Source organism: Chamaea fasciata, unplaced genomic scaffold (assembly GCF_029207755.1).
Source record: "Chamaea fasciata isolate MVZ Bird 193981 ecotype frontalis unplaced genomic scaffold, bChaFas1.0.hap1 SCAF_5, whole genome shotgun sequence".
NCBI lineage: Eukaryota > Metazoa > Chordata > Aves > Passeriformes > Sylviidae > Chamaea > Chamaea fasciata.
In genome coordinates, this window is record NW_027094090.1 from 38,765,767 (window position 1) to 38,791,624 (window position 25,858).

At 37.3% G+C, this 25,858-nt stretch overlaps 1 protein-coding gene across 3 annotated transcripts in view; it reads left to right on the forward strand.

The window, feature by feature from the left end:
* Positions 1 to 25,858, forward strand: part of SYT1 (synaptotagmin 1) — a 338,139-nt gene that overhangs the window by 79,060 nt on the left and 233,221 nt on the right. For all 3 annotated transcript variants that reach the window (XM_066183296.1, XM_066183295.1, XM_066183298.1), the window contains one exon: positions 168 to 258. The gene's annotated coding sequence lies outside the window, so the exon portion shown is untranslated. The remainder of the gene's footprint in view (positions 1 to 167; positions 259 to 25,858) is intronic.

Below are 25,858 nucleotides of genomic sequence, written 5' to 3' on the forward strand. Positions count from 1 at the left end.
GTCTGATTAAATCTCATGATAATCAGCTGTGGGCAATCAGCTGAAAGGCAGTGAACAAACCAAGTCCATTTAAAGGAGTTTTTCAGCAGCAGTTATTTGCTGGAAGTTGGAAAATACAGCACTATAGGTACTGGCAAGTGTTTACATGGAATGTCTTTCTTTTAAAGGGAGAAAAGGAATATTTTTCTGAACTGTGAAGAAGAAGAACCTTCATTCAAGATTACCCTGTGAGCACTGCATTGATGCCAATCATATAAGGTATTTTAAACAAACAAGATTCTGTTAACTTCTACAATGTATTAGATGCTTTAATCCATGGCACTTTCCAAGGATTAAAATGGAGATAGTAAAGAAATTAAAGAAACCACTTTTTCTGATGCAAAGTTTGTTAGATTGATCAACATGTAATTTTGTGGTAATACATGATACTTCGTTCTGAGATTAAAGATTAAAAAATCCAGTTGATTTGCATTTCTTGTTCAGATAGTAGTTGTATTCTTTGCCTTCTCTCACCATCAATTTGTGTTTTATCAAATCCCAAGCTGTCATGGTTCATTATCCATAGATGATCTTGAGCAGCCTTGCATCACAAAAAAATATGCTGTGGCATCTGCCATTGTGCACCACTAAACAGATCATTTCTGAGTAAGGCTTGTCTTTGATTAGTACATTCAGTAGAGTGTGTCCTTGTATTTTTGCCTGTGAGTATCTTATGCAATGTAGCTGCATATATTGAGGTACTGTGATTTTTCATGCTGCAGATAGAATGTCTGTTGTGTCTTTTTAGCTGATGAGTTCCATTTGAGTTAATGCTTGTACACCTCAGTCTCCACCAGGCAGTCCCATTGCTTCTGTAGTAATTTCATAAAATTCAGTAGCAGTGATGTAGAGAGCGCAGTGAAATTAGGAGATGTGATTATAGTATCAGGCTTGCATTCTAGACCCTTTTCTGATTTTAGGAGCCAAAAATGAAATTCATGTCACAATTGTATTAACAGCATAATAACATCCAGATACAAATATATTTAATAAGGAAGTCTTTATTTCCTGCAAGGTACTTACATTTGTGAAGAGACTTCTCATTTTTGAAAGACAGGAGTTAGACTCAATGATCTCGACTGGTCCCTTCCAATTCAGCATATTCTATGATTTTATCAAAAATATTTAATCTTCTAAGTCCCCTGAATCTTCCTGTTCCACCAAAACTTGCAAATAAATTTTGATTGAAGTGGTAGTGTGTTCATCACGGTGATAAAATTAATTTTCATCTCTGTTCACTATCATGCATATCTCAGTTACAGGCAGTTTCTTCTGAGAATAGGAAATACTCTCTTACAAATGTGTCTGGGAATAAGTCACCAATGTTATAGCTCAAACTAATTTAAATGAAAGCAAATGTTTTGGGATTTGAAAGTTGAATTTCCATTTGAACAATACCTTCAAGGACTTTCATGTACATTTGACTGTCTCATGCCCTGAAGAGTATTGCTACTAAAGAGATTATCCACATAGACCCATGAGCTACAATAAGGTTCTCAGGAATATGAAATAAAATAAAGTTGTCTGTAAGGTAAATACGAAGTGGAAAAGCAAATTAAAGCAAAAATGGAATATGAATGAATCTAGAAGAATTTTTAAAAAAGTCTGTGCCAGTAACCTAAGGTTGCAAGAGAACCTGAGGATCTCATGCACAAATCCAAACTAGAAGTACTTCTTAATTTGTTACCCAAGTCACAGAATTTGTTGGGTAGGTTCCCTAGTGTGCTGATGTCTATATAATATACTACAAATTGGGTTAAAAGGGTTGCTGTAATAAGCAGAGTAAGTAGGAAATGCCTTCTGAGACTTTTTGAGTATTAGGAAGTGTTTAGTGAAATGCAAAAAAATTGGAAATTTTTAAGTGTTACAAGGAGTATTCTTACTTTAAAACACCATTATACTGGCAAAAAAAAATCCTTTAAGTGTTTTAGATGCAATTTCTCTTTAATACTACTTTTCATTTAAAAATATTTATGATGTGTTGATTTTGGTGGTGTTTTTCCCTTTGGAGGTATTTTTTCCTTGATAGAAACAGGGATGAACGCAGTTCTCCTCTCACAGGAACTATTACTTCCAGTGTAGTTGCTGTGAACATTCTAAAAAGGCAGAATGGTGCTCAGGCCAGCTAAGGGAATCTCTACAGAGCACAGAGAAAGACTGTAAATAGTACAGATCCAGAATCAGGAGGTCCCAGACCAACCAGTCTCAGTGGTCTGACCCATTTAAATTCAAGATACCATGCCAGCTGATAGCAAAACTCTCATGAGTTCTTTCCTGTTTTCCTGCCCTAGAAGTGTTTAGTTTCTAGCCCGTTTGTGAAAAACAAGGAGCCCTGGAATCCTGGGACTATGCAAGAGATAAGGACTAAGGTATTGTTGCAATGAGCACCAAAATTATAGGCAAACAAAGGTTGAAAGACTGTAAACCTGCTTCTAAAAACAGAAGTATTTAAAAAAATTCCTATTGCTAAGTTTTTTACTTTCTTTTTTTCTGAACTAACTCTTCACTTGATTTCTCTTTTGAGACCAGACTTCCCGCTGATAAAGTCCATAGGCTGTAGATGGATACATCTTGTCTCCTTTAATCATTGCTATCTTAAAGGTAAACCATTAAGCAACAGTGAAAGTAGAATGTTACAAAGATCTGTGGTGTGTGCATCCATTACAAATAGGGAGAATAATAAATGCAAAAAATACTTTAATCAATGTGTTGAAATTTATTAAGCTCTTTATAACCTCCTTAGCTGAAAGAAAATTTAACTATTTTATATTGGCAACATAGGCTGCAATGAGATTTGTGGGCTTGGAGGATTCAGATTGAATCAGGTACACTGAAGACTTCTTTGGGGAAAATGAAATTTCACAAAGTGATACAGTCAAGTTCAGATCTTAGTCTTCCTGAAAGAAAGAGAATAAAACTGCTGGTGCAAAAACAGGCCTCTTTCTTCCCACAGTGCTGCACTTACTGTGTTACAGTCTAAACCAGCAGCAATTGTATATAAGCTGTTAAACAAAGTGAGAACAATCAAACATTTGGCTCACTGAGCCAGAGGTGGTACTTGGAACACTTGCTGTTTATCCCGGTCAATCTCAGCATCAGTAATGGTCAGAAACCAGACTCTCATTCTCCTGCATATGTTTATGTGGCAGGGGAACCTGCCTTTTCTCTCATTTTTGGCAGGCAAAAAAGAAACTAAAACTATGTGGGAAAATAATAGTTTTATGGGGAAAGTATACATCTACAAGTGCATATCTGGGAAGAGAACTGTGGTTTTTAACTGGCTGGATAAAAGCCCCATTAGATTGCTATAGGACAAAGCCATGATGCTGGGAAAATTCAGAATGGTTTTGAATTGACAGGGTGGTGAGTGTCTTAACATTGGGGTTCCAAAGGGCTCCATCCTGGGCCCAGTTTTCTTCAATATCTTCATTAATGCCTTGGACACAAAGGAATACTAAAGTGTGCTGACAACACTGAATTGGGAGGAGCTGTCAACTCCCTTGAGAGCAGAGAGGCCCTACAGAGAGACCATGACCAATCACCAACCATATGAAGTTTGGCAAGAGCAAGCGCTGGATTCTGCACCTAGGATGGGGCAACCCTGGATGTACGGACAGACTGGGGAATGGGGCGCTGAAAAGCGTTGCCATGGAAAGGGACCTGGGGGTCCTGGTTGAGGGCAGCATGAGTCAGCAGTGCCCTGGCAGCCAGGAAGGCCAACCCTGTCCTGGGGGGCATCAGGCCCAGCATCACCAGCTGGGGAAGGGAGGGGATTGTTCCCTCTGCTCTGAGCTGAGGCAGCCTCACCTTGAGTGCTGGGGGCGTTTCTGGGTGCCACAGTGTAAAACAGACATTGAGCTCTTAGAGGGCATCCAGAGGAGGCCAACAAGGATGCTAAAGGGGAAGAGGGGAAACCGTATGAGGGGCAGCTGAGGTCACTTGGTTTGTTCAGCCTGGAGTAGAGAAGACTGAGGGGAGGCCTCAGCAGTTTTTAATGTCCTCAGGAGGGAGAAGAGCAGCAGGTACCAATCTCTTCACCCTTTTGATTAGTGACAGGACCCAAGCAGATGCCTGAGGTTGTGTTGAGGGAGGTTTAGGTTGGGTATCTGGAAATAGCTTTTCAGCCAGAGGGTGGTTGGGGACTGGAACAGGTTCCCCAGGAGACGTGATCACTTCACCAAGCCTGAAAGAGTTCAAGAAACATTTGAACAATGCTTTTCAGACACATGGGGGCACATTCTTGGGGCCAGGAGTTGGACCCTGCCAACTCAAGTTGGGTCCCTTCCAACTCAGCATATTCTTTGTTTCTATGACTAAATTATTGCAAGATTTTAGGAGGAAGAAAAAGAACCCGGGTGTAGGGCAAAATTAATGGCTAAGTGGGTAGGGTATTCTTTATGGAATGAATTAAGTTACAGATAACTACTGCAGGAGGTCACACACATTTGTTAAATGATTGACCTTGTCACAAAGAGGATACCAGATTAGTAGACCATAAATTTAGATTGATTCAGAAAGTCCTCTGGTCCTGTCACAGGTTTGGGCAAGCAGTGTTGAAAAGATTTTGTGACAAATTGGCTCAGAAAAACCCAGCAGGATATTTCTTACTATCTTTACATCTGAATAAATCAGGCTGGACATTTTAAGAAACCCCAGTGTGAAGCTAGGGGAACGGCTATGATCCAAGTCTCATAAGCATAGTTATTTTCTGAGGTACATTGAAATCATGAGCCTGAAGCACTCCAAGGGAATAGTTTCATGATAGCATGTTTGTGGGAAGTGATGATCTTATACTCCTTTTTTGTTCCAGCGCTAAAAATGAAAAGTAGTTTTCAGCCAGATAAGACTTACTGCTGCCTCACAAGAAAATAGTGCAGTGATGTGCATGTGAAAAGTAGGGCAGGATCTCTTCTCTTTTGGCAGTACCAAAGCCTTCAGTCAGTTTAAGCAGCTTTTGAAACCACTCCAGTGCTTTGAACCTTCACAGAACGTGGTTGGGGCATCAGGTGGTGGAACCAGCATACATTTTCTGTGTAGCAAGTGTTGCTCACCTCGCTATTAGCAAGTGTGCTTAGCATTGTAATGAATAATGAACTTTGGTCATTCTTATATAATGGGTCTACCTGAATTCGTAAAATTCAGTTCCTGAGTTTGATTCCCAAAAGTGGTGGGCTGACCTCAGCTGGCTGCTAGACTCCCACCCAGCCCATCTCTCACTCCATGTGTCTCAAGATGAGGGCAGGGATGTCACATGCCTTAATGGACTAAACAGGCTTGTCTTGCGGAATATTAACGGAATTTACTGCTGATTAAAACAGACTGGTATGGTGAAAAACAAGGACGAAACCTAAAACACCTTCTCTCCCCTTGTTCCTCTCAAATCCACTCCTTTATTCCCAGCCCTTTTGCTGGACCCCACTGAGCAGCACAGGGAGGTGGGAAGTGAGGTTTGTGGCCAGTTTGTAACAGCTGATCCCTGTCACTCCTTACTCCTCCCCCTTTTCCCCTTGTCCAGCATAGGGACCTCCTGAGGCTGCAGGGGAACCTGCATGACTACGGTCCCCACTATGGGCCGCAGGTGAATCTCAGCTCCAGCCCCTGGGGCTCCTCCTCTCCATCCTCCTTCTCCCACTTTGCTGTTTCTCACACTTCCCCCCTCTCACTTCTCACTGCTGGGCAGTGGTTTTGCCCCATCTTAAATACATTTCCCAGAGGTATTCCCAGGGGATTTTGTCCCCACCTCAGTTGTGAGGCTCAGCTGTGCCCTGTGTTGGGTGCAGTGAGGGCATCTGGAACCTGCTGTGACCAGCCCTAGGCAGACCGTGCCTCTCCTCCCAGTGCCCTTCAGCCTCGGCTGCGAGTGCCAGGACGGCGGTGCCCCGCACACCACAGTGTCTCTCAAACAGCTTGAGCAGCCAGTAAAAGTAAAGGTTGTTTTCTCAGGATTGTCTGGGAGACTTTAGGGTCTTTTTTTCTAATCTCATCTCACAGCAAGTGAGCGGGTTTTGTGTGTAACCCTTTGTATGTGGCATTGAAAAGAAAAAAATGTTAAAATACATTCCTTCCCTTAAAATATTAAAAAATACTTGCCTTCTGTATCACTGTGAATCCAAATTTTTTATGTCCTGCACGTGCAAAACGTGCCAGAGAACAGACCCAGCATGGGCTGGAGCAGGGTCCCAGTGGGCGTCCAGGTCTTCAGTTGGAGTCAGGCAGACCTGCTCTGTCCCTTGTAGTGCCTGCCTCTGCTTTTGGGGCTTCCTGTTCTCTGCACCCTTGGATAGGGCACTGTCCTGAGATAAATAGATCCTCTGCTGTCCTCCCAGTATTTCTTTGGTAAACTGGGTGAATACAGATTCCTGCTTTATTATCTATGAATTCTGTCTGTTGGTGTCAGAATGGTGGTGGCCCAACCAGATCGATACTTTGTCCTTTGCAGTATGACAAACTGCTTGGAGCTGTTGGCACAAACAACAGGTTTGTTTTGTTCTCATATTAAAAGGAGATGCGATATGAAACCCTGTATATTTTAAAAACACAAATTCTTATCTGTGTCTGACAGATCTCATCACTGTGAGAGGTCCAAAATTTGTGATTCTCTGTAAAATTTAATTATCTGGCACTTTCCAACAACAGCTTGTCTACTACTGACATGTAGAATTTCATTTTGTTCAAACATCTTTTGTGTGTGTCTTCTTGATATTGATAGCAGTGACTTGTGGTAACGCTTATCTCTTTTTGATTCTGGAAATGTAATAAAGAAGAAAAATACAAAGTAATAGCTACATACATTAGTTAGGCAGACATCCATCAGATCTTTGTATCAGACATAGCTCTTCAGGTATCTCAAGAAACAGAGACTATAAAAGCAGCTGTAGCATGGCAGACGTGCCCACAAAACCAAATAAATCATTGCCCAAACAGGGAATGGACCAAGACAGACCTTTCTTGTTCATTGATGAGTTTCTTTGTACCCTTTTCCAGTTAGTTTTCTGAACAAATTGTTACTTACTAATTAGCATTATTAATAGCAGTAATTGACCATAATTGGTCTCTTCCTAGCTACCATAATTGAGCTCTTCAACATATGTGAATCTTGGATCCTTTCCCCAAACTCTGAGGGTTGTGAGTAAGGTAGGAAGTCACTAAAAAGTGGGAAAATAGTCTTAAAAATCCATCATTGAAGAACTAGGAATATAAATATGTGTAACTATAGGTATAACTCTTGTTTTGTAGTTTCCAGTTTAAATGACTGAAAATAGTGAATATTTATATGTAAACATATTTATATATATGACTTTACTCTGTACTTGTGGGTAATAAAATGGACAGATGTACATATTGGGATTATTTGGGATATATTGTAGAAAAACAGGAAAATGTGATGATATCGTTTAGTATCTGCAGAGGTCTATTTGTACAATGTTTGTCTGCAGGACACTATTTTTTTTTTTTTTAGCATATATTTCTTGATTGTATATTGCTGTATTTGCACAGTGATTCTGTAATGAGGCTTTGTAACCCTTGGTCTGAGCAGCCAGATTCAGTGCTGACTGAAGACCAAATGCAGAAACCTGTATGTTTCCTTGGCAGGGTATCAGATTTGATGAGAAGTATAGTGGCAGTCTGCTTTATGTTGTGGAAAAATTAAAAGTATTTTTAGCTTTCTGATAGGCTGTAAATAAGCTTTGATAGCAGTAAACAAGTTTCAGCTATGCTGTGTGACACAGAAGTGTATGCACAGTGTAGCCTGCTTCTCAGGAGAAGCACAGATAGAAGCCAAGATTTCCTGAGCTCGTCATATAATTCTTTAAAAGCTTGTATTAAAGAAAAAAGCAAGGTGGGAAAGCTATGTGAAAATCATACCCCTGATGATCAAAACACAGGTGAGGAAGATATGTACTGACTGATGGGGGATTTTATATTATCCCTAGGCAGAGAAACTCAAATTGGGTAGCTAAGGCTGTCATATTTCAATTCCCACACCAGATCCTGCTAGTGTGGTGGCTTTGAAGTCAGCTATTATAGATTGTCAACATGGAACCTCCTGAGCAAAGCATGTGAGGCTGTGCAGCTAGAACTAAAATAAAAAGTTCTAAAGCAAACAGCTGTCACTCTTCACATACCCTGTGCCAGGTCCAAGAGAGAGCTTGTCACGCACACTGCCCAGTGCTTCTTTCATGTATGCATGCATGAGGATGGATAGGTGGATCAGTTATGGAAAGTGTAAACACAGCCAGCAGGTGGGACAATCAAGGACATCTGGTATATTGGCTTTTGTAAGTAAGATTTAAATTCTACTGGAATAGTACTAAAAAAGTTACAGAGGGAGCAGGTGGAGATAGGAGAGAGAGCTTCCATCCTGTCATCCTTTACCTCTCTGTGTTTGGAATGAATGGCTGCAGTGAGATGGGATCTCTTTCCATTTTGTAACCCTGAATGCCATTTAAAAAGATGTTGTTATTGTGGAGAAATGACCCACATAAAGGTAGAGAATGCAGCGCTACTTTTCAGGGACAGAGGAAGAAATGCATGACAGCATTTGGACATCCTTAGAATATGTGATTAATTTTGGCAGGGAAGATGCAAACTAACTTTAGTGAGTTTTGTGAAAGACAGCTGTTGCTATTTTTATGTGACATCAGAAATCTAACCTTTATCAGTTAGAATTTCCTTGTACTGCAGCAAATGACAACAGTTAAATAAGATTGACAAATTGTTTCAGCACAAACTAGTCATACGTGAAGGGCGTTGCCTGCAAAATTTCATTCCACTGCTGCAAAACTGTATGCAATGCATATACAAGGGTAGGCTGGACATACTTGTAAGCTCAAACTAATTTTGTAGATAAATGGTTAACTACACAGTAATGTACAGATTTTAAAAATCTTTTCAGTCTCTCTCTCTCTACTGCTGTGTGTTCTGGTGCTTCTTTTTTCACTAGAAGCCACATATTTATTTCCAGATTGGAACATTCCCTGAATGTGCTGCTGAAAAATAGATAGATCCGAACCATACTATAGCAAACAGCGTTTTAACGTTCCCATTTTATTGTTGTTAATAAATGACATGAAAGCAGCCAACCTTGCAAGTCTCTGTCCTATGTCTTTATCTGGAGAATGTTACAAAATAAATGTGAGAAACACACATTCATACTGTAGGTCTATAATGCAGCCTCGTGCTTATGACTGCTCAGGTGTATTTGTTCTTGAGCAGCACATAGATAATGCCAACCCATCAGTTATTTGGTCAGTCTGGTGTCTGGGAGTCAACTGCTTCTGATACACTGAATAGGATGGACATGAAAAACATAATTTTGAGCTGGGTAATTTTTACATTAACTTTCTCATCCTGCTCTATTGCATGTTTTTATTAGACTTCATTCACTATTGTGTATTAGCAATGTGCAATTTGACACCATTTGAAAACTTCTTTTCATACTGTTTTGTTAGCAATGATGTAGGATATGCTATTAATGCAGCTTTTGTAAAAAAAAATTTTTTTTGAGAAAAAAGTTAGCAGTGGCACGGTAGCAGTGGTACTGTGAATAAACTGGTTTCAGTGAAATGAAAGCCGATTCAAACATTTTGTCCATGGAAAGTTTGAAGAAGTAAAATATTGGAGCCTAGAGGTGTGTAAGTGTTAAGGCCACATTCTGCTACTTAGAGGGTCACCTCCTCCCAGCTGGATTGTGGTAGCAGAACTCAGCAGCCCTTCGTGGCCTTTTGTACCACATTTTGAGAGGTACAGGTGTCTGGTGGGCGATCTTCTACATAACCTGTGTCCAAGGATATTCTTTTGAATTATAAATTACTTGATGGTGTATTTTTTGGATTGCAAAGACTTTAGAAAGGAGTTCCTTTCTCTTTTTGAATACAGGTTGGCAGTGGTTGGTTGTGTTTCACGCAAGTGTCCCAGTCAGCCCTTCTGATCTATCCTGAGGTTTAAAAAGAAGAATTGTGTCTACAGTTTTGTAGCATAAAAGCCTCCTAAAGAGGTTTTCTTAATCAAATTCAGGTGTTGTATACAGATGTTGTGAAAGGATGACACCTTGACATAAAGATTGCATCCCACCTGAGAATTGTTGAGATAACTTTGCATATTTGGTTATGATGATTTTAGTGGAACAATTTGTGAGTTAATATGCTTGCCAAACACACTAGTCACTGTCAGCAACTAATGGACTCAGTGCTTGGCTGGGACTGGAGATAAATCTGAATCTAGTTAAAATTACTACATGATGTTCATTAGCTTCAGCAAGGGTAATTTCTGAGATAAAGTGTTTCTATCCCCCAACATGTTAAATAAGCAGTTGGACTAAGCAGATGGTGGGCAGAGATCAACGACTTTCCATTAAACAATAGGTGATTTCTCAGTAGGAAATTACTTACATTCCCAAAAAGGGTCATGCACCAAATTTCTTATACTGGCTTATAGTTGTGAGAAATCTCCTGGTCAAGAGTTTGTGCTCTAGAAAGATGAAGAGGCACAAAACCTTACAGACAATTTGAAGAGTGATCTTACATATTCATACAACTCTTCACTGTATTCGGTGCTGCATAAAGATGGGTCTCAGCTTTACGCTGAAGTTTGCCATTAACTTATTTGTATGATGAAGGTTTCTCAGTATTACAGCAAAACTCTACTGTTGCAAAATAGTACTCTTACATATAAGTCTATAGAAGATTGACTGCCTCATATATTTATGTCTGCTTACATAGGATTTTGTGGGAATAAGGTATAATGGTTAAGGGTGTAGAGGTGGAGACATTAGTTGGCCCTTTTGATTAACTGTTGGATAAAGTCTTTTATATAACTTGAGAAAAAAAATCCATTATCTTTACTTTTAATTTAGTCAAATCATGTCTTACTTTCGGTTTTAAAGCAGACACATCAAAATTGAGAGTTGTTTTCTTAACATTTTCAGTTTAGTTGTTTCAAGTTTTCCATGCTGATTTTTTTTGTGTGTGGGTTTAATTTTTGTGTGTGTGGTGGGGTTTTTTTTTTGTGTGTGTGTGTTTTTGTTTTGGTATTTTGTTTGTTTTGTTTCACTTTTTAGGTTTTTTGCCGGGGGTTGTTGTTGTTGTTATGTGTTTTAAGCATAATTTGGCAGTTCCTGGTTGTACTTCTGCTAATCTGTGATGTAACAATGGATTGCAGTGAGATGACTTGAGGAGGGATGGGTTCCTGTCTTGAACCCCCTGATGGATTGTATCCTGAGTACAACCTATTCATTTGTCTTAGCTTGTTTTTGATTTACCACAATACATTGGTGTTAAAACTCTTTGACATTTCAGGAGCTGGTTGATTGGCACATCAGTTGTCCTTGCCTTGAGGGTTGGAAAAACTATCTGAAGAGCAGGATGGAGGGCTGGAAGTGATTGTACTTTCTGCCCTTCAGTTTTTCTATCTAGCCATCACAGGAGTGTGGAACTGGATAAGACTTCCTGAATTTTTAAACACAAATGGTTTATGTCTGTGAACATTCCTGTCTTGATTTGATAATATCTTTTCCTACCCAACACAGTAATTTAGAGAAAAACAGCCAAAAGTGAGCTATGAATGAGGGGTAAGAATGAGATATGAATGAGTGGTAAGAAAAAATAGATTATTATAATAGATAAATAATAGATCATTATTCTTACCTGAGGCTTTTTATATCTCTATATATGATCGATATAGATGGATCTAGACAGTGCTTCTGCATGTTGGCACTTCTTGCTGACATACAATTTCTAGTCTGCTTCACCTGTAGATACTAATGAAAAAGATATCAATGTGAATTGTTGTAAGAGTGTATTTTAATATTAAAAGAAATAAAACTAACCTTAAGATGCCAAAATAATTTTTTCTCTCATTAAGTGAATTTGCCTTATCAAAAAAATTTTTTTTTTTATGTTTTGATTTTTTGGGGGTTTTTTTTGGGTTTTTTTTGGTTTTTTTTAACTGAAGTATGGTTGGCTTGGGTTTTTTTGTTTTTTGGTTTGTTGTGTTTATTTGTGGTTTTGTGTGGTGTGGTTTTTTTGTTTGGGGGAGGTTGTTTTTGTTTTTTGTTTTGTTTTTGGGTTGTTTGTTTGTTTGTTTTGTTTTTGGGGTTTTTTTGAGGTGGGAAGACTTCTATTCCTTTTTACCCATAGAGACACAACTGTTGTCTTTTTTTGGTAAAGCCTTACTTGGCCTTCCTTATCACTTGAGTATTTGTGCAGTACCAAATACACCTGTGAACAAGCAGATGCAAAAGCATCCATGAATTACTTCAGGCTAGTGTTAGGAGGTTGCTTATGTTGGAGTATCATAAACTTAAAAATGAAATTTCATGTTCAGATTGCCTGTAAACTGAGCTGCAATTGCATCAGCCTTCCAGATACCATGTACTTATATTCACAGGGGATACACTCTAAACCAGTCTCTGGATTAGGGTTTTGCAGCCAAACATCTTAGAAGTCTATGTGTAATGCTTTTGTTACAAAGTTGCCTGATTTTTTTCTTTACTATATGATGTTGAGATAGAAATCTAATTTAGCTAATGTGAATTAGTGTATCTGATTTCATGAAATGTGGTTCTTCTAAAAATTGTATTAATATGTTGTGTTGGGACTAATACAGATGTTTGGGAGCAGTTTGAAAAAAGTTACAAATGAGCACAGAAACAAATTATGAGCTTGAGAAGACTGTTCAATGTATAATGAGGAAAAATGATCCGAGGAGTAAATCAGGAGAGACAAGAAGTGAGCAAGAGTTGAGGAGAAGGCAAGAAGATTTTGGTTACCAAGAAAGAAGGAAGTTATGACTGGATAGTATTTTTCACTTTGAAGGGATAAGGTTCTCTTTGTTTGATTTTTGTGAAGAAGGGAGAATTTAAGTGAAGGGCAAGAGTTTAAACATATCCTGAGCTACTGCAAAATTTTTTTTATTAATAAGGCTAAGCACTGAAGAAAAGACATGGGTAAGGATTTAGAGAAGTCAAAGTTTTTCTGGGCTAACCATACTAAGTTTGAGCTGCTATCAGGCCAGTTAGAGTAATGAAATTGGAAAGGAAGCATAAAAGGGAACTGGCTGCTTATGTTAAAGAGATGAGCCATTGACTCACAAATTACAGCTGAATCCACATAGTATTCACCAGGGATAATATTAAAAGTTAGGAGAGTCTGGTACAATAGGGAAAAGAAACTATAAGACAAAAACTGGATGAGTGAAAACTAAACTATAGGCCTACAGAGTTTGAAATAGATGTTAAGAGAAGGAGTAATGTGGAAGGCTGTGGAGGTGTTAGGATGGCAATATTTAAGACTTGGATAAGAACTGAGAATTGTAGTAGAAAACACTGATAAGGAAAGAAGAGGACGTGTATTTTATAATGAGTCTGTAAAATTCTGTTTAAAAATACTTCTGAAAGGTAAGGGATGAAGATAGCACTGTGCTGTGAACAGTAAGATGGCAAATGGAGTTGAAGATCCTTTAGTTTAGAATGTATATGGACCAGTAATCTCAGTGTGCCAGAATCACAGGTTATTGATGAACTGAATGAAATAAAAGGAATGGATGGAGTCACATAGTGTAAGTATGGTAGTGTAATTTTCAAGAAGTAGTAGAGCAAGAGGAAGATGCTTAAGTGAATACAAAAAGAAATAAAAGGGAGAGAAGAAGTAAGCCTATTGATTTTCTTTCAGTTAAAAGCCTTAGATACTGAGCATGTTGCAAGTAGACATGGTGTGGTAAAACCAACTCCATTGAGGTGCCTTTGGACAGATGCAGCCACTTAACAGCTGTCAAATACTGACACTGAGTATTTAAGCAGCTGTGAATCCCCTTAACAGTCTTTTCACTGCTTTCATGTGTTCCATTGCTTCTTATGCAACACAGAGAAGTATCATCTTTTTCTCCTCTGGTATATTACTTTCTTGTCCATCTTCCTGTTCTAATTCTACTGCATTTATAATCTGTGCAGTACTATTTCAAATTCACTGGTACCTCCTATGATCATTTTATTCTTCCTTCAAATACTGAACAGATTCAGAAGTCTTGAAGTCTTTCATCATAAAATGACCTTTTAATCTCCAGATAAGCTTTCCAGGTGTCCCTGCTAAAGAATTTAAATATCCTTGACTCTAGTGTTCTGAACTGCTAGTGACATTTTAAGACTGGTATCTAAGCTTGCATTTTGGAGTTGTTTAGTCTTTATTTTAGAAACACAAAGTCAACTATCTTATTTTTAATTTTGGTAACCACATTTCTGTTTTCTTTGCTCCAGCCAACAGTGTCATCTGACTGTCAAGCACCAAAACACACTGCATGTCAAAGTCATCCATTTCTGCAAATGGGTACAACATTCTGACAGCTGACTGGACGAAAACTAGCTAAAATTAACTAAAACTACCTAACTAGATTGTGTTTATAGCATGAGATTAAACATCAGTTACTGCAAATTGTAACACCTGAATTCGTTATAACTGCTAAGTGAATATAATTTTTGGAGAAGTTTGTCTTCAGAGAAAGAAATGTTTTGAGCATGAAGAAAAGTGCTCTGGATGTCAAATGCTGAACAGTTCGATATGTCAAAAGACATTTTCTTGCAGTAGGCATATTTAATTTTTGAAAAGATGCTGAGCCATAACTTAGAGAAATTTTGGTTGTGAGTTCATCAGATTTCTCTTTAATGAATGCTGCTATACAGATCTCTTTTGCCATTATTTCAACTTGCAGAATTAGCGAGTTTCATCCATTGAATTTGATCTTCTTTTGAGTCTTGTGTGTTAGAAGCTGGCCTTTGTCACATTTTTACCCATCGGGAAGAAAAGTGGCTAAGTCATTTTTATCTGCTTTGCAGAAAGGAAAGCTGAAGCTCAGAGACTAAGTCTTTAAAATCATATATACAGGTATTGCAAAGACCAAAACCCAGAGACGTTACATATAGCCTCTGAAACAAGGATTTTTTTTAATGGATCCATTATTTTTTTTGATTTATAAATAATTCCCTTGTTTATGCACCTTAGACCGTAGTCGCCTTTTCGAATAACTGTTGCACACGAATCTGTACTGATCACCACTACTGCTGTTAGCTCTGTCACTTGAAATGTGAAATACAGATCTGTGTTACCCTTGCTTTATTTTCACAAAGTGTGAACACTTCTTATCTTAAATTTCATGCTACTATCATCTCATGCTTAGTCTTCTTCATTCTGGCAGTATTTTCTTTAGATTATCTTGATTTACAGACTGTATTCAAAAATTTTATTTAATCCATATTAGCCAATTTTTAATGTATTCATATGAATGATTTATAAAAATGTTCCATTGCATTAGAGTGTTTTAAACCCAAGGCTATGCTAAGGAAGAGGTTTTATCAGCTAGTATTATTGCGATACATGGGAAACTAATTTGAACAGGAGGAATAGCAGCATTTCTAATATAGTATTTTCCCATTTTTTAATATTTATGGTATTTTTTTTAAAGCACATAAAATCAGAAAATGTGAACTTCTTTCTTCAACATGCTAGCTGCTCTTCAAATATTGTTGTTACTGCACAAGTTTGACTGACACCAGTGTCAAACATGTAGTGCATCTCAAGTACCTCTGTACAACCTCTGTGCTAATACCTGTGCTGGTAACCTGTACATTACTGATGCAAAGGTAGACTTTTACCTGGGATTGAAAATGTGGTATTAGGCTTTGGGTTTTAGATTTGTTTGTCTTGTGTTTTTTCCACAGAACATCCATTTGACCTTTTAACAGCATTGTCCATTTTTAAACAGATGTAATCTTCAGCTATTTCTTGTGGTGTCTATAATGATAATGCTGTGCAAAACGGCAATTCCTTAGCTGTAATTTGTGATATATTAGGTATGCTTTTAAAGTAAAGTACATTTTTCAAAATTAGAATCAATTCATATGTCAGCCAACAACAACAGTGACAGGAACATGGTCCTATGACTATTCATGCATTATTAGTAAAAAATACATTTCTAAAATGAATGAGTATTTGAGAAAATGCCAAACTTTTTGGCTAAGAGCTTTCTTTTATTTTTTTATTAATTCCTCTGAGGAAAAGTAAAATCACTGAATGACTCTCCTTTCTCAGAAATATAAGATGTGAAAAAGTCTCTATGCAGCCTTTCCCTAATAGTTTTCAGAAAATTTCCTTACCCTTTGTAATACCTGTCTATGTTTTTACTTTTCTCTCCTCTACAATTTAGTGTCATGTTTCCATTAACTGCTTAATTCCTGAGGTAAGTCGTTTCTTCCTGCTCCCCAAATAGCTTCCACTTGTTCTCTTGCATTTTAACTTTTAGTACTTTTTTTCATAAGCTAATATTAAGGCCTTAGAGAAGAACTTTTTCATTTGTCTTTTTGAAATGTTCCTCAAGTTTGATTGAAATACATTCTATTAAAACTATCCTTTTGCTGCTTCCTTCTGGTGAAAGAAGTGGAAGTTCATCAAACCCATTCAGTATTACCAGCCAAAGTTTGTCTGCACTGTGGTTGCGGTCAAGTGCCCTAAAACATGCAAGCAGTTTCAAGACTCCAGTGAATGTCAGTTCTATATAGAATCTGATTTAGTGTCAAAGACACAATTTTTACCATTGTTCTGGTTTTTCAGTACTGCTGTTCTGGTCTAGAGACAAAAAAAACAACAAAAAAAAAAAAAAGAAAAAAAAACCACCAAAACAAACAAAACAAAAAAAAAAAAAAACCTGGCGCAGGCAGAATTCAACAACAATTTTCACTTCAACACAGGCTGTGGTTGAAGTGAAAGCCTAGTTTTAAATTAGTAGTTTTCACTGTAGTTTTCATTGAACTTCATTCAGTTTCATTCAAGTATTTTGATATTCATCCTATTTGTGGAATTTTCTGGAATAATATCTTCAAGTTTACCCTGAAAATAAGATTTGATGTAGAACTTGTAGACATCTTGGAAGCAAAATTCTGTATTTTCTCTTTTCTTAGAGTTTCACGATATATTTTAAAAAATTTTATATAATAAATTTGGGTATCTATATTAAAAAATGGGTCCTTTGTAGCTCAAACTTTCGATTATTTTTCTTTCAGTTTTGCCAGAAATTTCCATGATGTTAGACTTGTTTCTAAGAGGTTTTGTGGAAGGCTTTTGTGATGTGAAACATCCAACAGAAGAGCTGCATAGGGACACACTGAGACTGCCCAGGAGCCGCTGAAACAGTTTTAGTCCAGTGAATTCTCCATGGTTTCTTTCTGCTTAGTCACTCCATGACTTCAGTAAAACTGTGCTTTTCTTTTCCTCTCCTTTTCCAGGTGGACACAGAATTCTGCCCAAATTCCTCACAGGTGGAATACCAGCTTGTATCTCCTAGCTGTGCTAACTACAGCTCACTGTAGCAGTTCAGATGTAAAGGAAAAAATCCACTGCACTCTTTGAACAGCTCAAACTTCAAACTCTTCTTGTGATACGTATTTATATTCCAGCTTTAAAAAAAAGAGAATGACTTTTTATGAACTGCTTTTACCATGCAAACTCATTCTGCAAAACACTCATGTTCTTGATTGTGGGTGTGAAATTCTGATGCCATATTAATAATTAAGTGTGACAGATGGATTAACTAGAGGGCAAAACTTTTCTAGGGGATTAACTAGGGGTATAATATTTCTAAACTTTCAGCTGCTTGACTTTGCAGCTTTGACAAAGTCATTGCTGAATATTTGTTTAACCTGTCCATGTGAGTCTGTAAACAATTCTGCATGTTGATTGAGTAGCCTACATATTAGACTAAGAGCTTTCTATTATTCTTACTGATCTACAAAATCTAGTCTCCTTAAGGTAACTGATAAATTACTTAAGTTGAATGAATAGCTAATTTAAGTCCAGCTGTTCATTAGATGGATAGGGAAAAGACTTACTGGAGCCTGCAGTAACAGTTTATTAGCATAAACACTGTAAATCAAAGCATGTTACCAGTGTCTGACAGAAGCCCTATGTCTGCATAAACAACCTGATGAATACTTACAGAATGCTGTAGTGCTGTCTCCAAGCCTACCTCAAACAAAATACCTTTCCTCAAGCAAAACTTTCTCCTTGCATTGCAGCAAGCTGAATGTAGTAAAAAATACAGAAGGATTGACTCTCTTTGTTTATATAAATATTTTTCTTTTTCTGTGGGTCATTTTACTAGCAACTTTTTTACATTGACATAAATAAAATAGTATTTTCTACTAATAACCTTAAAATTGCCTGAGAATTCCACACTTCACTTTGTAGTGACACTTGCACTCTGAGCTGGTGCAAATCATCATTTTGTGAAACAAATCCCATGTCAGTTTGCATGGCAAGAGAGTGAATACTACATTCATAGCTCACACGGAATCTGACAGTTGAAAACTAAAACAAATTACTTCGAAGGTCAACTCTTTTCTTCATTAACCTTGATATTATTAATGTTTGTGCCCTGGAATGTAGATGAAACAAGATTCCATCAAAATAAATTAACAGCTTTTTAATTTACCTATTTATGAACTCCGGCTATTTTGAAACATTTAATTTTAATCTACCTAAATCAATTTAACCAGGGACAAGGCTAGGATGTGACTCATTTGCTTTATGCCAGTGGGTAGCATTGCGCTGCTAAAGGAAGACATTCTGACAGATTTGTGTGCCGGAGAACCTTCTTGGTGTTCCCAGTTGACAGAATTTCCACAGCAGCTAATGTCCAAGCGTGGGATCCAGTGTGTGAAAAAAGATCTCATTTTTAGGAGATGTAGACATTTTTCATACTTAAAACTGCTGGAACAATTCCTTCCAAAAATTCTTCCTTTAATGGTGAGAGATTTTTTTTTTCTGCTGTAGTGCTACTTTGAAACAATAAGAGAAACCCGAATTAATAAATGTAGACAGTTGTAGAAATAAAAAAGTGGAAACATAAAGACCTGTTCTTTGATTGCCAGCACAAGAAGAAACTGTTACATGAAGTCAGTACAGAATCAAGCTATAGTATCTGTTCTCACTGCTTGTCTCTACAGAGAGCAAGTTGAAAGGTATTGAGTAATACTGAGATGGAATGCAGTCAGCACTTCTTGAAAAGAGCTTTTAGACTTCCAGTTAGGAAAACTATTCCTGTCTTTATGTTGTTCTCTTCCATCTTTCATGGTCAGCTGGAATCCTAGCCTGGAAAAAACATTAAAATTCTGTGTGTGGTGTCATAAGTCAAGTTTTCCTTTTGTACACTAAGTATATAAATAACAGCAAAATATTACCCAGGGCTGGACTGTAACTTCACTAAAAGGTGCAAAAATGGCTAGCAAAAGTTTGCCTTTATCTTTTTGGAACCCAGCATTAACAAAATTGGGGATTGTGTATTACAAGATCTGCATTCTTACCTGTATACTTAAGTAAACAGTTTCTTCTTGAGTTCAATAATTTTTCAATAAAAACCCTGCATCATTTTTTGCAGCCTTGGAAATGGAAATCAATATTTTCATGTCTGAAAGGATAGATTACTAGGCAAAGCTACTTATATGTTTTGAATATTTTTTTGATTCATGTCGTAGAATCACAAAATATTCTGAGTTGGAAGGGACCCATCAGGAGCTTTGAGTCCAACTCCTGGCCCTGCACAGGACACCCCAAGAATCACACCATGTCCTTTTATTATGGAAATTCTTGAGAAAGAATACTGCAAGTCTCCTAGATGGGAAGCAAGAATGAGTATAAATGCTAGTGCTCTTGAACTCAGGCAAAGAAAACCGAGTCATACTTCAGCATGGCTTGAGACCAATGAATATGAACTTTTCTTTTGTTTTAAGGCATGTGATATGGTCCCACCATGGCCCTCAGTGAAAGACTGGTTAATGTGCAGCCTGCTTTGGGTTGTTCACTACTCATTTTGCAGGTCTAGCAGAAACCAGATATATATCTTGGTGGGTTTGACTTGGTTTCCCACCATATACTGCGTGTCATGGAAAAGATGGAAATGTTTGTGTTGTCACTGTTATACAGGATCAGAATAATGAGAACATGACCTCTCACTAGGGAACTATTTTCTCAAACTGAAAAATGCTCCATCCTGTTAGTTCTGCCTCTCACATCCCCTTTTGGTATCCTCTACAGCCTGTTGACCTGGTCTAGTCATGCAAAATTGCAGGTTGTTTATAATCTTTGTTTCCAAGATAGTAGTTACATGGAGCTACAAACTTCAGTCTCAAAGTGCCATGTCTGCTAAGGGAATTCCATGCTTTCAGGTAGTTCTGTCATCAGGGTGATAAAAACTTGTTATCCATACTAAAATCTGTGGTTTGATTAAAAGAAAAAAACCCAACCAACCAGCCAAACACACTCCAAAAAACAACCACGTATTAATATATACCCCCGGTGCTTTTGAAGAGGTGCGGTGGTTTAGAATTACATACTTTTCCATGTCCAAATATAAACCAGCATTTCATTTTCTGTTGGAGAAGGGTGCTTAATATTCTGAAATCAGCCTTAAAACTATTTCTATCAAAAACTGAGAAATTCAAAATCACTTGTCATCACTTGTGCTTACTGCATGAGGAACTGAAGCACTTGCAGGGATAACAATAAGTATGAATTGCAAAACTTCTGGCTCTGTAGGTTGATGCCACTGACAAGAAGTCTCTCATGTATGAACTGAGAGGCATCCACATTTTTACAGTGCAGTAGCCAAGACATATATTCAGTTGTATAGTCATAGGAAAAAGGTACTGGGAGTATAGAAATTGCATCATTCTTCCTTAGTATTTGAAAACAGTCAGAAAACCAGAAGAGAAGAGGAGGTCAAAGAGTAGGGAGAATTAAGCTAAAGGAAATAACTGGGGAAGGAGTTGGAAACTGGACTGAAGAGTCAAAAATAACTGCATTTTTTAGCATTGGCAGGGGATGAAAGTTAGACACAAAGTGTTATGGAATAGATAAAGGAGTAGAGTTTAAGAACTGACTTAGGACCAGGAGGAGGAAGGCAGATAGAAGGAGAAAAGTGAAGATAGGAAGGAAATAATAATTAAAAGAAAAAAACAAAACAAAACAAAACAAAAAAACACCAAAGGGAGGCATAAAACCTGTTGACCTGTTTGAAGAAGTTGCTGCATCACATGACTGGAGAAGAGGTGAACACCATATACAAGTAGAAGGTGTGGTATTCATTAAGCCCAGAAAATAATTGCTTCTTAGCCAGGACAGGAACTGAGCTGAGAGGGGACAGAACTGATTTGTAGTGAAAGAAATTGATTTGGTCCCAGCTTTCCACCCAACGGCATTCAGACTGAAAAGAAATAGGAAATGGAATCTGGAGGTTATAGGTCAGAAGAAGAATGGAGGAGGAGGAGGAATTGCAAAATAGATATTCATTGAGCAGAAAATAGCTCTGTATTGTTTTAAAAGAAATCTCATATTTCATGAAATTCATCAGCTTCATCCTGGCCTCAAAGCATAAATCTTCTGTTAAAACTTACCTCACAGAGAACTAGATGGCAATTTACTTTTTGCAGAGTACAAGATGTCTTTTCAGTCTCTGAGCAGTGTTGTCAGTGCTATAAACACATCTATTTTAAAAGCGTTTATTTTCAAATAATAAAATCAAAATAGAAATAATTTCAAAAAATCAGCCAAATTAATAGAAACAGAATAATCATCTTTTCTGTGTGAATGTGTACAGAGTTGTATTTCTTGAAAATCAAGGAAATTGATAGTTAACAGACAGCATAAATATTTCCTTTTTTATTTTTTTTTGTCATGAGACTGTATACTGTCAAGGCTAAGGAGCCAAAGTAAATGGAAGTTTGGGCAATTAATAGCAGTGAGGAGGATGGTTATTATCTGATAGAATGTGTTCTTGCTATAGCAGTGACTAAGACTCAGCAATATTAACCAGCCTTGCTTGTACAAGGGGAACACACATACCCAAACCTTAAAGACCGTTGTTACTTTCAATAACTTTTCAGGTAAAAGATTAAATGCAAGACATTCCTCAGGCTTTTAAGAGTTATGGTGCTACTAATACAGTAGGTAGCTATAGACAATGAAAGAAGGCTAGATTGTCTGAACATATGCCTGCTTTCAAGGCACAGTAAGTTTTATAAAATTTCCATTTAAAAAGATTCTCATGGTATCAGTATCAGTTTTGCAAATGTACTTCCGTGCTATAGGAAAAGGCATGCTGAATGAATGGCATGAAAGAGTCATTTTATATTAAATGCATAATTTTCTTAACAAATGTTCTAGTTGTCAATGCAGTGATTTTTAAGTCATCAAAGATTGCTTTTTTTCCCAGGATCATTTTGCACAACTCACCAAAAGACCCCATTGAATGTCACAATTAGTGACTTTAAGTGTTTTCAGGTGTTTGAATATTTACAGTTTTCATTACAGAATGTCTTTTTTACTTAAAAGGGAATGAGAAATTGCTGGATAGCAGAAGCAGCCTAACCTTTTTTCCCTCAAATTACTGATTTTCCAAATCTGATCCTGCCAGGGTTGAAATGAGTTTTAATCAATTTTGATACTCTCATTGACTTCTTTTGCATAGGGTAAGTTTTTTTCACATTTGGAGTTTCTGCTTCTATTTTTAATTCTATCTTTATTCTTTAATAATGATGAAAATTCTTTTCACCTCTTTCACAAATCACCAAGACAAACATAAAGTGGTTGAATTTGAGAGATAAAGGATGTTTAATAGCAATGATGTTTTATAAAGTTCTTTAGATTTGGCTAATAGAGTTCATCTATACATAAAGGAAGGATTAACAAGTCCTCTCATTTTCTTGATGATTCAGATTTAAGTGTAAAAAGCTGTAAGATACATCTTGTATAAGAATATTTATCATAGATAAGAGGACTCAAATGTAAGTGTTATACGAGTATTATTTATTTGTCTTTTATAACTTGTGTACTTTCCCATAATTACATCAGATATTTTGTACTGGTGTGAATTTCAATGACAAAGGACTATCCATAGCACTCAAATAAAGTAGTCTCTCATGGATAGAGATAATTTAAAGGACCACACAGGGCAGTTGAGGATATTGGAATATCTTCTGTAATTTTATTTTATTTTTAAAAATACACCTGATTTTAGTTATAATTGGCTTGAGAAAGTAAAAGACAAAGACTTTCCAAGAAAATCCAGATTGTTTTTTATTTTCAAAAGATAGTATTTTTTTTCTTTGAAATAGCAAGATTAATTGCTCCAGGACATTTTTAAATTGAAATTTTGGCAACATAGGATCATTTTTAATTTTAGTGTTAGATGCTAGTGGTGATTAGTGTCTTCTTACAATTCTAACATTTTGAAGAGAGAGAATAGGAATCTGTAAAACAACCTAAAAGCACTTCTTTATATCTATATAAGCATTAGCAACAAGTGGAGGAGGCATTTTGTTCAGTTTGAGGTATCAAGGAGTGTAGCCAAAAGTTAAGAATGAAACTATGTGGTAAGCATAAGAAGTACCACAACCAATACTGACCAGGTGAACAACAGGTTGTTCAGGTCTGTATGGAAGATGCAGGAGGTGATCCAGCCTCTCTTGCATGCTAGAATTGTAGGGAATTTAGCATTTGTTTGTTTACCTTTTACTACCATACTGAGAGTGGAATTAATTTCGAGATGATGAGACAACAACATGCCAAAATTAATGTGTTTTTCTTGTGTTACATCTATGTCAGATAGTGTAAGAGAATAATACTTGAGACAGATTACCTGTCTCAGGGCATGCTTCATCCACGAACAGAGTTAAATTAAAATGCAGCCATCAAAACTCAAAACTGTAAGCATCTGTGAGTAGAACAACAAAGCTTAATTAAAATCCTGTATTTTTATGGTTGATTTATTTTCAGAAACCATCTGGGCCTTTTCCACCAAATTTTACCATTATGTCTCTCATCTAGCCTGACTCTGAGTCCTGTTCATTGATTCAGTTACACAAACATGTTTAAATACAGAAGTAGTCTCAAAGGTTTCCTGACTACTAAAAGTAGTTGTCTGTGTGCTTAAGCATCTTGCTGAGTGTTTTTACCTCTTCACAAGCTATAGCTATTATGTAGGAAATTCAGCGTCTCACAGGAATGTCCTTCTGATCATGTTAAACAGGCTAAATGTGAATTGAATAGATACTTGTTGATCTGGGGGGAAGCATAAATGTTTAGAGCTGACTAGTGATTAAAGTTAACTTGCCAAATATAAATCTAATAAACCAAACATTTTATGTACTAGCTCCTTATAAATGAGGAGGAGTATTGTATAGGGAAAGGAACAAAGAGAGACAGCATGAGGCATGAAGGAGGCTTTGGGATGCAGTGTTACAGTGTATGAAAACTGCACAGACTGGCTTTACCGACCATGGTAGAAAATGGTGAGGTGGTCTGGTCACTCTGTTTTCCAGTTAAACAGCATAAAAACTCACAAGAGCTACGTGATTACTGTAGAAGGGCAAAGCTAATACTAACAGCTCTGTTTTCCTTTCCATCCCATGTGTAGTAGAAAAGGTAGAGAAGTCCTGCCCCACCACGCTAAGCTCTGGCTATTTTCAACTAACAAATTCTTTTGTTCTTGCAGAGCTTAATGATATTTGCATGTTCTTGAGCTCTCCTACAGCCTTCCAGTGACTTAGAAGTTTAGGTACCTTTTGATTCCTTGCGTGAAAAATATTAGGATGTTTCAGTGTAGTAGGGTGTGTCTGCTACTTGTTGTCTTGGCAGAATATTCAAGGCCATTCCAGCCTAGGGGTTTTTCCAGGGTCATCTGTGTTTGCAGAGGACTGAAGCTGGGTACTCAGGGTAATATCTTCCATGTTCTGGGGAAATTATTTTCCTTGTGATAATGTTCCTCAGTAAGTATTGGAAGTCTTGGGGCTTTCTCATTTCATTCTTTGTCATTTCAAAGCAGCATTGATGTCTTAGGCTTGTTTATGAAGGAAATTGTAAAACTACACAGAATCTTGGCTTTGCTTTAAAGAAGGAAGACTGAACTAAGCAGGAAGATGAATTAGATTGTCCCATCAAAAAAACCAAATCAGATCCTCTACTTTTTGTAGTAATCCTACTACTGTAGTTCTCAGGGAGAAGGTTTTTTCTGTGCTCTGCCAAAAATTTCAGGCCATGTCAGTCTTCAGTCAGTGTTGAGGACCATTAAAAGCCAGCAATCTGGCCAACTCAGCATTATCCCTGGAGCCCACTGAGGTTAAAAACCTTCCTTCAAGGTTCTTGGCCCAGCTGAGCCTGACTCCTTTTGTCTTGCCTTTTTTTATCTTCAGGTGGTACATGGCCTTGGCCACCCTGCTTCAAGGAAAAATCCCAGCATCCGAGGTAGGCTTAGAGGGACTGCCATCTCCAGTGCAGGGCTTTTGGCTGTCTTCATGCAGGAATCTCTGCTATGTGGTATCCAAGACTGAGTAGATCTAATTCATGTTTCTTTGGATAGTATTGCCTCCAAATATACTTTTGATGCCTAGTCAGTAACTGACAGCTGATAATTTGTTTGGCTTCTGGCTCCTATGAAATGAGTTAGCCATTTCTGAGCCATTCCACTATTCTGAGTGGAAAAGAACAGGAAGATATGATCTCTAATATGTAAAATCAGAAGAGTCAGACACCAAGTTTTCTATTGATGTTTGGAAGACTAGTCTAAGTAAAGTGCTGTATTTAATAAAAAGGCCTACGGTACAGAATATGCCAAATCAAAATACTCAGCAGCCTTGCAAAAGAGATGTTAGTGTACTGCTGCAGCATAGCCTTTTGCCTCCTTCCAAGGTAATTATCACTATCAATTACACTATCTTTCAATATCTATCTTGGTTAATTTTTAAGACTTCAGAAGGAATCTGGGCATAATAAAAGCATAGAAC